Consider the following 14,333-nt stretch of genomic DNA (forward strand, 5'->3'; position numbering starts at 1 on the left):
CCCGCTAAGGGTGTCCACCCAGCAGTGGATGGTCTGGGGCCTGGCTCTTGACACTGAGAGCTGTCAGTGGCCTCTGTTAGTTACTGTCCCTATGGACAGAGATTTCCCTGGGTTGGGGACAGAAGTCAGATCCAAGGAGTGGAATGGGCCACATCAATTTGTTGGCAAAGGTGGTTCTGTCTACCTACTGGAATGCATCTGTGAGCACATTAAAGTTAGGAGCTTCACAGAGGGGGTTCACAGATGAAGGGAAGGGTTCCCCATGGGTCAGTTCATTGGCTCCAGAGAGTATAGACAGAGAAACCTCACTGAGTTCAGAAATGCATAGAACTGACAAGTGCCCCTGCAGTAGTGGCCCATTGTCCATGCTCTATTGCCTTAAGCAGCGAAGTCCATCAGAGGATTGATAAGCCTACCCTGGTTTTATGCTGGAAGGGAGATATGTTGGAAATGCCTTTCTGCAGGGTCACCCCCAAACGTTTTGCCTTCCTCCTCCTCTTTTTCTGACCTCATTTTCGCTGGCTTTAGGACTCTGGACACTTTACCACTGCTAACCAGTGCTAAGGTGCATGTGCTCTCTCCCTTAAAACATGGTAACATTGGCTCATACCCAATTGGCATATTTAATTTTCTTGCAAGTCCCTAGTACAGGGCTCTACATGTGCCCAGGGCCTGTAAATTAAATGCTGTTAGTGGGCCTGCAGCACTGATTGTGCCACCAACATAAGTATCCCTTAACCATGATTCAGGCCTGCCATTGCAGACCTGTGTGTACAGTTTCAATGCCACTTCGACTTGGCATTTAAAAGTACTTGCCAAACCTTAAACTCCCCTTTTTCTACATATAAGTCACCCTTAAGTTAGGCCCTAGGTAACCCATGGGGCAGGGTGATGTATAGGTAAAAGGCAGGATATATACCTATGTGTTTTATATGTCCTGGCAGTGAAAAACTCCTAAGTTTGTTTTCTACTGCTGTAAGGCATGCTCCTTTCATAGGCTAACATTAGGGCCACCCTCATGTGCTGTTTGAGTGGTAGACTCTGATCAGAAAGGGGTAAACAGGTCATATTTAGTATGGCCAGAATGGTAATACAAAATCCTGCTTATTGGTGAAGTTGGATTTTATACCACTAGTTTAAAAATGCTACTTTTAGAAAGTGAGCTTTTCTCTGCCCTCTTAATCCTTCTGTGCCTTACAGCCTGTCTCCAATCCACATCTGGACTGGGCTGGTTGACAGCTCCCTTGTGCATTTCACCCAGACAACCATATACACAGGATACTCAGTCACACCTGCACACATCTGCATACTGAATGGGTCTTCCTGGGCTGGAAGGGTGGAGGGCCTGACACTTACATTTCAAAGTACAGTGGCCTGCCCTCACACAGTGCACTGCCACACCTGCTACTGGGGCCTTGGCAGACAGGATTGTACTGGAAGGTGACCTTGTGTACCCCAAAACCACTCTTTGAAGTCTCCTCCACTTCAAAAACACTTCCCTGACCCTACCAAAGTAGACACTTCTTGGGACAGACACTCTGCACCAGAACCTACAACCTGCCAAGAGAAGCTGCCAGGCTGCCCAAAGGACTCACCTGGACTGCTCTGCTGTAAAGGACTGCTGCTTTGCTGTTGCCCTTCTGCCTTGCTGCCCTCTGGCTCTGCTGAGAAGTGCTCTCCAAGGGCTTGGATTGAGCTTGCCTCCTGTTCCATAAATCTCAGGGCCAAAAATACTTTATCTCTGAAAAGAAACTCCTTGTGTGGTGAAAATCCACGCACAGCCTGCTGGAATTAACGCACACAGCCTGTCCAGCGGTGTGAAAATCACTGCAACAACAAATCCTGGCTCCTTAAGTGAAGATCAACGCAGCGCCATTGTCGCGACCAGAACTTTGACGCACAGCTTACCAGATCGACGCATCGCCAAACCGGAACAACACAGCCTGACTTCCTGCAAGAGAAATTGACGCAGCACCAGCCGTGCGACAGAAACTCTGCCACATCGCCCATCAGATCAGTGCAACAGCTATGACTTCGTCCTGCACGTCCAGGATTTCCACGCATTGTCCCTGGGTGTCAAAAGACCCCACATCGCAAAAAGGATTTAAGCCTGCACACCGGAATTCAATGCAAAGCCCCTGCCACGTGGAAAAGAATCGATGCATCGTCTGTGTGCGCCCAGAAATCCGACGCACACCTCCCTTTTTTCCATGCAACTCCTCCTCTGCGGTCTTCGTGTGGGTAATTTTGATGAAAACCAGGTACTTTGTGCTGGCAAGAGACAATTGTTGCTTTTAAGAACTAAAGACTCTTCTTATCATTACAAAAAGTGATATTTCAATTTGTGATTATCAAATCTTGATAGTTTTGACCTTAATTTAATCAGATTATTATTTTATATTTTTCTAAACCTGTGTGGTGTCTTTTTGTAGTGTTTTCACTGTGTTATTGCATGATTTATTCCACACATTTTTTACGCTTTGCCTTCTAAGTTAAGCCTGACTGCTTAGTGCCAAGCTACCAGAGTGTGGGCACAGGATGATTTGGATTGTGTGTGACTTACCCTGATTAGGATTGTTGTCCCTATTTGGACAAGAGTGAATACTCCTGCCAACTAGAAACACCACTTCTAACATATATATATATATATATATTTGTGTAGGTTTAAATGTTTAGTTAGTTAACGTATAGGTGTAGTGTATGTTTGTCTTGTGTCCTTATATGTATTAAGAGGCATAGAGGGATGATGTGTAATACGTCTGATGTGTGTAGAGTTTAATAACTTACGGATAGGTTAGTTTAATTGTACGTTGTTAGTGTAGGTAAATTAGCAATTGATAGTTTAAGCATACTTTACTTAGGATTACCTTTTTCGTGTAGGTTAGTTTTAAGTTAGATTTTAAGTGGTGAATTAATGTTCATAAAATAGATATTTTAATCATTTTCAAAGCTGATCCCTTACTAACTATGGCCCTCATTATGACATTGGCGGTAAATCCCACATACCGCCATGCCGACTGCCGTCAACATAGCGCCACCTCCGCGGAAATCTGCCAAACATATTAGGACACACACACACCACTCCGTCACTATACTGTCACTATACAGCCACACACACAAGTCTGCCAACCCAAAGTTCAGTGATAAACCAGCGGTAGCAAAACCCACACCGTTAAGCCAAAAGAACAACGCCCACAACATTATGACCCACGAATCACTGCGGCGGACATTAAATGGCGGTAAACCATTGGCGGTACATACCACCGCGCTCAAAATACACACACACAAATAAAACAACACTACATTTGTCAATTCAAACTACACAAACCTGACACACATACACACACCACACCCACACACCAACACCACTATAAAACACACACCCACATTACACACAACCCCTTACGCATACAAACCACTGGCACAAGACTGACACCATGACCACAGACAAAACTAGAGCCACACAATACCTACACCTATACACCACCCATGCACCTCACAATACACACCCCAACACATTACCCTACACACCCTCACCCAAACCACTCACACCACACTAATGGCACCACAACGACACCCCAGGTTCACTTAGGGTCATGGTGGAGGAAATCATCCGGGTAGAGCCACAACTATTTCGATCACAGGTGCAGCAGATATCAATTGCTAGGAGTATGGAGCTATGGGGGAGAATCGTGGACAGAGTCAACACCGTGGGACAGCACCCGAGAAAAAGGGATGACATCAGGAAGAGTTGGAACGAACGATGGGGGAAGGTACGTTCCATAGCAGCAAGACACCAACTCGCTACACAGAGGGCTGGCGGTGGACCCCGACCTCCTCCCCCACAACTAACAACATGGGAGGAGCAAGTCTTGGCAATCATGCATACTGAGGGCCTGACAGGAGTAGAGGGAGGACTGGACTGTGGTAAGTCAATTCCCTATTACTATCACCCCCCTACCTGCATGCTATCACATACCCCCCTTATCCTCACTCCCATCCCTCCACCACCTTCCACATACCCCACCATCACAACCCACTCATCCCAATGCCAAGCCCTCAATGCAACACCAATGCCTGGACACTCCTCACAGACCTGCATGGACACCTATCACTACAGCATGAACACTAGAGAGAATCACATATCCCACCAAATAACAACTCACAGAAGGCAAAGCCGGCAGGGCAATAACAACCATAGAGACCAACACACCCATGCACAATATGTCACACACAGAAACAATAACACTGCATTTATATCCCCACAGGTAACCCAGTCAATGTCACCAGTGAAGAGATACCAGCAACATCCATTCCCCCCATGGAAGAGGCCCACAGTGATGACAGAAGCTCTGGTCGCCTAGATCTGGATGACTGACTTTGCCCATCAGAGACCTCTGGACAGTCGGTTACCCCGGCACACTCTCATACCACCACAGAAACACCAGCACAGCACCCACACAGTGGGCCCATACCTCTGTCCCCAGGACACGTCAATCAGACGTGTGTCCACCACTACAGGGACCCCAGGCCATCCCACAAAGACAGGACAATCAGGGACCTGGGGTCAGTGGCAGTGGGCACACGGTTCAAGGGTCAGAGGCACAGAGGCACAGGACAACAGGGAAGCTGGGAGGGCTGCTGTGCGACATGGGGAGGACAGGCCCAGGGAACCGACCCTCCAGGAGGCACTCACCGTGATCCTGGGAGCATACCAACATTCCCAGGATACACTGGGTCAGATCCTGGACAAGTTGCAGGAAAACATATGGCTGCAGGAGGGACAGTACCTGGGGATCAGGGAGGACTTGAAGGCCATCATCACTACCCTGGTCTCCATTGCAGGGGTGCTGGCAGACATGGCCAACAGTATGAGGGAGGCAGTGGCACACCACTGGGCCCCTGACACTAGCCAAACCAGTGAACAGCCTTCCACCTCTGCTGCTGCTAGTGGACAGGAGGCCCCGCCACAGCACCCCTCCCCCTGCAGAAGGAGAACCACCCAATAAATTTTCCCTGCGATCCAGGCAGAAGGCAGAGATTATTGTCAAGACCCCCGCCAGGAAATAAGACACTCCTCAATGTCACCCTTGTGCCTCTCAGTCTGTCACCCTGTCCACCTTAAACTGCCATTGCTCCCCTTCTTATGCCCCCTTGGACAATGCACTCGTGATACAAATAGACTGGACTCTAACCTGGACTTTTCTCCATCATCACCCCATCCCATTGCAATACTCCCTCTTCTTCACAGCACTGCAATAAACACACTTTGATAAAATACAATTGTGGTGTATGTCAAATGTTTTCAAAATGTATTTGTTTAACCAGGTTCAAACATTGCAATTCAACTGTACAGTAATGTTTACATAGGAAAGACCTGTAGTTGGCTGCACTGAACACACCGGGAGCAATAGTGGGGCACTAATATCTGCAAAAGAGATGCCAAAGCGTACAGTAAGTGGCCAGAGGAGTAGGAATACACAGCCTGCCAATGACAATGTCACACATCAAACTGTCAACTATTTGTGTAGTAACACTGTCTTACCTGTGTCTCATTGGAAGAACTGACGAATAATTGCACCTCATTCTCATCCTCTGCCTCCTCATCTTCATTGCCCACAGGATCCACTGCTGGCACACGGCCACCTCCAGTCTCCTCCTCTTGCAGAAAAGACACCTGGCGTCACAAGGCAAGGTTGTGCAACATACAGCATGCCACGATGATCTGGCAGACCTTCTTGGGTGAATAGCACAAGGATCCACCTGTTAGATGGAGGCACCAAAACCTGGCCTTCAAGAGGCCGAATATCCTTTCTATAATCCTTCTTGTTCATCCATGTGCCTCATTGCAACGTTCCTCTGCCCTTGTCCTAGCATTCCTCACTGGGTTCAGTAGCCATGAGAGGTTGGGGTAAACAGAGTCACCTGCAAATATTGATGGACAACTGTTAGCCACACACACACCCTGGGGCCCACACCATACCCATCCACCAACATCCACTGGGTGGGAACCAGGGCTCAGCTATAAGCCACACCCTGTGACTCTGGAGTTGGGCTATCACATTTGGCATGCTGCTATTCCTTAGGATAAAGGCATCATGCACAGACCCAGGATACTTGGCATTAACGTGGGAGATGTACTGGTCCACCAAACACACTGTCTGTACATTAATGGAGTAAAAACTCTTTTGATTTCTGAACACCTCTTCATTTCCCCGGGGGGACAAATGCAATTTGTGTTCCATTGATTGCCCCAATGATGTTGTGGATATGTCCCATTGCATAGAAGTCATCTTTCACTGTGGCCAGATCCTCCACCTGGGGGAAAAAGATGTAGCTGGACATGTGTCTAATCAGGGCAGACAACACTCTTGTCAGCACTATTGAGAACATTGGCTGTGACATTCCTGCTGCCAAGCCCACTGTCACTTGGAAGGAGCCAGTTGCCTGGAAATGGAGCACTGATAGAACTTGCACAAGAAGGGGAATCTTGCGGCCGAGAACCACCGTGCAACTCCTCATTGGTTATCATTGGGCCCTATGGGGTACAGAGGCCAATGGTGTTGTATGCCAGTGGTGACGGTACGCACTGCCGCGGACGTGACTGCCATTTTCTATCTGTTCACTCATTTGCTACCTGACCTTCAACAGGAGAGGACCTACACTGCAAGTGCTGCTGTAACCTGTGTTTGGAACCGACCATGGCTCGTGTGACTGGCGAAAGGGTCCCTGCCTTCACCTCAGTGAAGTTAGAGTGACTGGTGGATGAGGTCCTACCCCAGTACCAACTGCTGTATGCGCCTCCAGACCAACAAGTGAGTACACCGTGAGTGCGATGCATGTGGCGTGAATGCATGGAGTTCTGTGTGTGAAAGCCTCATGTAGGGGGAGGTGTTGGATGGGCCCTGGGCAGCGTGCAGCATGTTTGCTAGGCCATGTCTGTGCTAATGGGGATGAGAAGGGGCATGGTGGGCCATGCGTGTAACAGACAGGACAGTCTGACTATTACCTTTCCCTGTGTCCATTTCCCTGCAGGTCAATGCCCCTCAAAAGAAGGGTATATGGCGTGCCATCGCCAAGGATGTGTGCACCCTGAGGGTCTATGGCATGCAGAGCTCCCACTGTCGGAAATGGTGGGTGGACCTGAGATGGTGGGCACAGAAGACAGTGGAGGCCCAGCTGAGGATGGCCTCCCAATGAGAAAAGGGTGCCTATAATACCCTAACCCCTCTGATGGCCTGCATACTGGCGGTGGACTATCGGGAGCTAGATGGGCACTTGGGGGCATCACAGCAGCCACAAGGGGGTGAGTACAGTGCCCTAATTTACAATTTAAGCCTGGTGGGGTGGTGTCCGGGTGGGGGAAGTAGGCCTGTGGGTGCCCCTAGGCCAGGCCTGGCATTGCAGAGTAGGTCCCATGTTGGGCAAGATTCTGATGTGAAAGTCCTCCAACCAAGCTAGTAGGCATCCAATACTGGTCAGGGGTCTGTGGGTCTAAGGTATGCTGGAATTTGTGTTAGGTGTCCCTCTCCATGGGCTGGCCATGGATTAGCATTGTGCCTGGTAGTGTATTGCCTAATGCGTAGGGCTGTTCCCTGTGTGTGACTGTGTTGTGTACGCCAACGGTGTTGTTGCCGCCATTGAACAAGTGTATCCTTTGTCTCCCCCCCTTTTTGTTTTGTCACCCTGTCCTTATGTGCATTAGCATCATCTGGTGGAGGAGCAGAGGCACCGGTTAATGAGGGAGCTGCATCCCACAGGACCCAGGAGGCCGAATCCACTAACAGTGAGGCCACCAGTGGGATGGAGGGCAAGGGGAGCACCACGGCAGAGACTGGAGGGGACAGTTCGGACATGGATACCTCCTCCCATGTAAGCTCCCTGGTGGTGGTGGACACCTCTGTGCCACCCCAGCTACAGCTACAGCCGCCAGCGCCATAGAAGCACCACCCTCCCAGCAGCATCTCACCGATTCTCCCATGCCTGCTCACCCAGTAGGGTGGGCATCTACGTCTCCCCTGGCACCTCAGGCCCTGCCCCAGTTAGCCCTGCTGCCCTGAGTGAGGAGGCTATTGACCTCCTACGATCCATCTCTGTTGGGCAGTCAACCATTGTGAATGCCATCCAGGAGCTGCCAGCCCAAATGCAACAGTCCAATGCATTCCTGGAGGGCATTCACACTAGCTTGGTGGCCCAGCAGAGATCAATCCAATCCAGTCTCTGGCCTCCTCTCTGATGCCAGCCATTGTCCCTGTTCCCACCCTCCCCCCTCCAACTTCCTCTACCCAATCCCATTCCCCTCAACCCCAACCCATCCCAAGCACAGTCAGATGAGCAGGCACCCAAGACAACACACGAGTGGACATGGCAAACACAAGCACCACACTTCATCCCATAGGCACTCACACAAACACCATCCAGAATCAGACATACCAACATCCACTGCCTCCACTGTGTCCCTCTCCTCCTCGTCCTCCACTTCCCACCCAGTTGCATCTCCACTCACACCTGAATGCACTACATCCTCATCCACTACCTCCATCACAAGTACGCCTATCAGTACACACCCCTCACTGGCAGTCACCACCCCCAAATCCATGCACACGTTTCCGGTGTCCTCTCCCACTGTGTCTGTGCCCTCTCTTCCCAAAGTACACAAATGCAAGCACTCAGACACCCAACAGCCATCCAGCTCACAGCAGCATCCAGCCCATGCACCTTCACCCAAACACAGCAAACTGACTCCTCCTACCACCATTCCCTCTTCCTCCGCTCCCAATCCATCTACCTCTTCCCGCCCCAATGTCCCTAAGAAGATTTTCCTCTCCACCATTGACCTCTTCCCTAGCACTTCCGCCCCTCACGTCAGGCCAGGGTGGTCAAAACCCAGGCAAGCACCTCAGCCACCCAATCCCGGGGTACTGTAGTGTCCCTAGCAACTCCGGGTGTGAAGGGATCACAGGCACCAGCCACCCAGACAGAGAGGGTGCCTGCCCCAAGTGCTTCAAGGAAGGGCAAGGAGTCAGTCCCAGCTGCAGGAAGGAAGGGCAAGGAGTTATCCCCAGCTGCAGGAAGGAAGAGCAAGAAGCTAGCCCCTGCTGCAGGAAGGAAGTGCAAGAAGCCAGTCACAGCTGCAGGAAGGAAGGGCAAGGAGCCAGCCCCAGCTGCTGGAAGGAAGGGCACGGGGCCTACAACAGCAGGCAATAGAGACGAGGGGCCTGGTGCTGGGACTCATTCTGAGCCCCCACCATCAACCATGGCGGTGCAGCCATACGAGGCTGCAGGGGATGGGCTGGAGCCTCTCCCCACCACTTCCAGCACCGTCAACAGCACCGCCACCAGCACTGCCACCAACACTGCCACTAGCAGCAGCAGCACCAGTGGGCAGCCCTCTGAGGCTGCAGGGGATGGGCTGGAACCTCACCCCCACCACTGCCAGCACCACCACCAGCAGCAGCAGCAGCAGTGGGCAGCTGTCCGAGGCTGCAGGGGGTAGGCTGGAGCCTCCCCCCAAAACTGCCAGCACCACCATCAGCAGCAGCCCCAGTGAGCAGCCGTCCAAGGTTGCAGGGTTGGGCTGGAGCCTCCCCCCACCACTGCCAGCACTACCACCAGAACCGCCACCAGCAGCAGCAGCCACAATGGGCAGCCAACCAAGGCTGCAGGGGATGGGCTGGAGCCTCCCTCCACCACTGCCAGCTCCACCAGCCACACCACCACTACCACCACTGAGCAGCCATCACCGCCGGTGGACAGTGTGTAGTCCTGTGTCCATGGGCTGTTGTGCAGCCTGGCCCCTGCAAATCCTGTGGGTCTGACACCAAGGTGAGAGACTGTGACCTTGCACTCCCCAAGACATGCATCATAGGGCACAATGCCCCCTCCAGAGCCAGTGGAGAAGCCATCCACTCACCCCATCCGCCCCAGGATGAAGCTCACTGGGCACGATGCCCCTCCAAAACCAGTGGAGAAGGCATCCACTCACCCCATCCGCCCCAGATGAAGCTCACTGGGATGTCGCCCCCTCCAGAGCCAGTGGGCAAGTCACCCACTTGAAAGACTGTGGCCTTGCACTCCCCAGGACCAAGCACAGGGCAATGTTTGAAATGCAGTTAATTATGGGATCATCAAATGTGATTACACCATGAACGTGTCATTTCTGATGTGAATGGACACCTAGCCCAACACAGGTATAAACCTACTGTTCTTGTGTGTGTGTAAGTGCAGCTACATGTCCTGTTTTGACGCATAGATTATGTAATTAATCAACAATGTGTTGGGTCACAAACTGTTGGCAGCCATTTACACACTCTCCCTTGTATCAGCTTATTATCACATTAGGGATGATTGCAGCCTAAAATGTCACCCACCTGGCCATTGAGGGAAAGTTCTAGTGAGGAAGAGAAGGAACACATTGCTAATAGGGATGACAGGCCACACTGACAATCCACAAATGTGTGAGAAAAACAGGTGGGATAGCAAATTAAGGACAGTACCAGCTGTGACGCTAGCTCAATGGCATGGTCATCTGCACTGGGGAAAGAAGAAACAGGCAATTTGGCACAGATAAATACTACTGGGCAGGTTTAAGTTGGAAAGAGGTGAAGTCCACATCATCATCGTCTGATGTGTGTGATGCTTTCCAAGAAGGTGGGGTTTCAGGTGCTGGAGGCAGCAGTGGCCCAGACATATCAGGGGTTGAAAGTGTGGAGCCCCTGTCCGCAGCAGCATTTCTCTGTGCCAACAAATCCTGTACTGAGAAGGGTCTTCTGGTTTTCAAGCACAGCATAAATGTCACAGTGGTAGGCACCCATTCTGGCGATATGTGTCCTGCTTCCACTCCATAGACTCCAGGAGCTTGTGTATCACCCCCAGCTGTTTGACAACCTTGCTGGTGCCACTTTGGCAGGGCAGTTGTTCGTGCCTCTGCCTCATGACATCAGGGATGACAGCCAGGGACTATTGGAGTCTACAGAGTGGAGGGTAGGTGCCTCGGATAGCATACAATATGTCCTTATTTGGACTGAGGCACCTATGGACTGCCTTTAGGGTGCTCACCATGGTCTCCACCTGCACCACATCTAGCATCTCCCATTGGACTCCTACCTCACAATGTTGGAATTTGACTTGGGGGTCCTCAGAGTCCAGAGCTCGGGTGGGGTAGCAGGTGGTGTTTGTTGGGTGCTGGGTAGATCCTCAGGAGACCCCGTAAGGCTATTGTCCCTTCCTGCACACAGAGATGGTGTGTCAAAGGAGGTTAGGATTTCCAGGAGGGTGTCTTGATCAAGGGTTGCCAGGCTGTCATCCTTAGCCAGATTGTCATCCCGGACAGGCAGCTGCTCTGAAGGTGTAGGTGCAACGTCAACAATGAGAAAGAGCAATCCTAATGGTGTCCTAGGTTAAGTGTTGATAAGAGTAATCTCATTGACAATCTGACTTGCTAATGTTTGACTTTCAATACAACATTGATGCGTAGGATGTGTTACATGGAGTTATAGAGTCCAAGTTATATTGTAGTTGCCTTTCTGGTGACAGTATCTCTGCATTCTTTATACAACTACTGTGTGATGAAGCAAACTCTTTGGGGCATATTTATACTCTGTTTGCACCAGATTTCCATCATTTTTTTAATGCAAATCCAGCGCAAACTTAACTCCATAATTTTTTTGCGACGCTAGACATGACTAGCGCCAAAATATTGGAGTTAAAGTTATTTTTTGCCTGTGGAAAACTATCTTGCATCAATGAGATGTAAGGAAGGCGTTCCTGGGCAAAAAATTACTCAAGGGCCCTAGCCCCTTATTTATTCCCCTATGCAAAAATCACGCACTGGAGGAAGAGGGCTGTAAATAATTGCGCTAATCCTACTTAGCACCATTATTTAACACCAGGGTCAGGACAGGCATTAGGGGACCTGTGGGCCTTTTTCCAAGATCAGAGACCATTGAAACAACCCACAGGTGCCCTTCTCTGTCCCCAGGGACACCCCCACCCACCCGCACCCACACCTGGCGGACACCTAAGGATGGGGGGACCCATCCCAGGTAAGTCCAGATAACTATTTTTATTTTTTTAGCAAAGTCCCATAGGGGGGCCTAACTTGGGCCCCCCTACATGGCACTGTGCCCAATGGCCATGCACAGTCCCGTGAGCCTGCGCATTGGGATGGGGGCATGAGTTCTGTCTTAACTTAGACAGGAGTCGTGTCTGTGGGGGTTGTGCGTTGAAATAGTGACACTAATCAGGTTAGAGTATTTTTTTTTACTCTAACCTGACTATCGCCATTCTTTCATGCACAACCTCCAGTTTCCCCTATGCCTCCCCCACGCAGTTTGATGCTAACCAGGCCTTACCGCCGCTAGTGTCATAACGTAAATATGATGCCCGGCTGGCGTCCAGGAATGGAGCTAACTGGCAGTATACTTTTTGACACAAACCTGTGCTAACGCAGGTTTGTGTCAAAAAGTATAAATCAGGGCCTCTGTGTCATGGCACATATTGCAATACAGTTACACAGGTCACTGGGACCACCATTTTGTGATGAATGAGAAGAGATCAGGTTCACACCTGCCAAGGTGACTTGCAATCTTTTTTATGATGACTATAGTGATTGTGTTTTAACATCTTGATACCACTATTATTCAGATTGCACCTGATCCTCTGGGTGCTTGCATTCACTGTGACCATTATTCAGCCCACTGCTCCTGTGCAGTTGATATGGATTTGGTTATGAATTTGTAATGATTCTACCATCTGTGTTTTACACTGTACACAATTGCACGCTGACTTGTGTTGTCTACCATGCACATTGTGCTTTCATGTGGGCAAAGGGTGATTTTGCAACACTTATCCTTGATAGACTGCAGGGATGTATGATGGCATATATTTACCATGTATTTCCTATATCTGTCTCCTCGTTTGAAATGCTTGGATACAGTTTGATCTCCATCACTGTGGACAAGGGGTATTGTGTACCAAATCTGAGGCTATGGTAACTGTCACAGTAGGTAGATTGCTATCAATGGCACTCACTAAAGTTGGTAGTTGCCATAATTGAGGTTCTGCATAGTGTGACACATCCTTTGACTCAGGGCTGCTCACTTATACACGTACATGCATCCTCTGCCACTCCTCATTTAGGCACAGGGACTCAACTTAGTGCAACACAGTGATATAACCCAGATCATATGTTGAATCTCATGTACCTAGAACATCAACAGTATTTGTGACCATGTCCAAAATACGGACATTTCTGACTATTTTGAGGGATATAAATCAAGTTGTATCCCACATGGTAATACTGCTTGAATTAGTGACATGTATTTGCCCAGGTTTGCTAAATGACTGGGCACACCTTTGTGGTGGAGATTGGTTTTTCATGTCTCTTGACAGATCCCTATTTCACACCCTCCAACTGAAACATGTGTGGCATGTTGAGGTATTTTCCCTTTAGACTCCCTCCTGCCACATGCAACACCTTCACCCAGGACCACATCACATGTAGGATGTTGTACCCCAATGGGCTCTTCTCTGTCATCCCTTCCCAACTACAATACAAGTGTGACAATGTCAGACACAGCAGTGTGACTGTACTGTTCTGGCTACCTTGCAGTGCACTCATCGATTTAGACACAGTGGCAGCGCAACCTACTCAACCAGCACCTACAAAGCACTGTAAACTCATGGGCCTACCAAGGCAACACACTAGCGTTGGTTTCAACATGCATGGTCCTCTGCTCTGCATCACTTAAATTAACCCTCAACCAATCAGATTTAGTACTTGACATGGGTTCTGGTGGTCCCTACCATGGCAAATAATACCTTTTGGTCTCACAACACACTTCACGGCACCTGAGTGCTATGTATTGTCATGACAGTTAATGCACACAAGGCTCTTAGCATTTTTCTATGTGTTGATACTTCACATACACCACACCTGATCCCCCCAGGTGAGCTGTTTCTCCTTTGACAATCATGTGCTCTTTCTTTCCATTACAGTGCATATTTATGTTTATGGGCCCATTTAGGTCACAGTGGCCTCATAGTGTAAGGTGGCCTGCATTGTTTCCTGTCAGCTTGTTTGGGGTTCAGCTATCTATGCATAATGTGTTGTTCCAGTCCATTGGACACATTTTCATGCAGCTTCCATTGCCAGTATGTCCCTTTTTATGATACACTGGCGGCACAAGCTGCAGACCCATAACTACAAGACCACAAAAGGAAACCTTGCATGGCTTTTTCTGGCCTTGTAGATATGAAGTGAGGCAAGCCCACACAAGTCACTGCATTGCCATACTATGGGTGTTGTGATGGGTTTTGAGAAGCAAAAGCCA

This window comes from Pleurodeles waltl, chromosome 1_2, assembly GCF_031143425.1.
Source record: "Pleurodeles waltl isolate 20211129_DDA chromosome 1_2, aPleWal1.hap1.20221129, whole genome shotgun sequence".
In the NCBI taxonomy this organism is placed as follows: Eukaryota; Metazoa; Chordata; class Amphibia; order Caudata; family Salamandridae; genus Pleurodeles; species Pleurodeles waltl.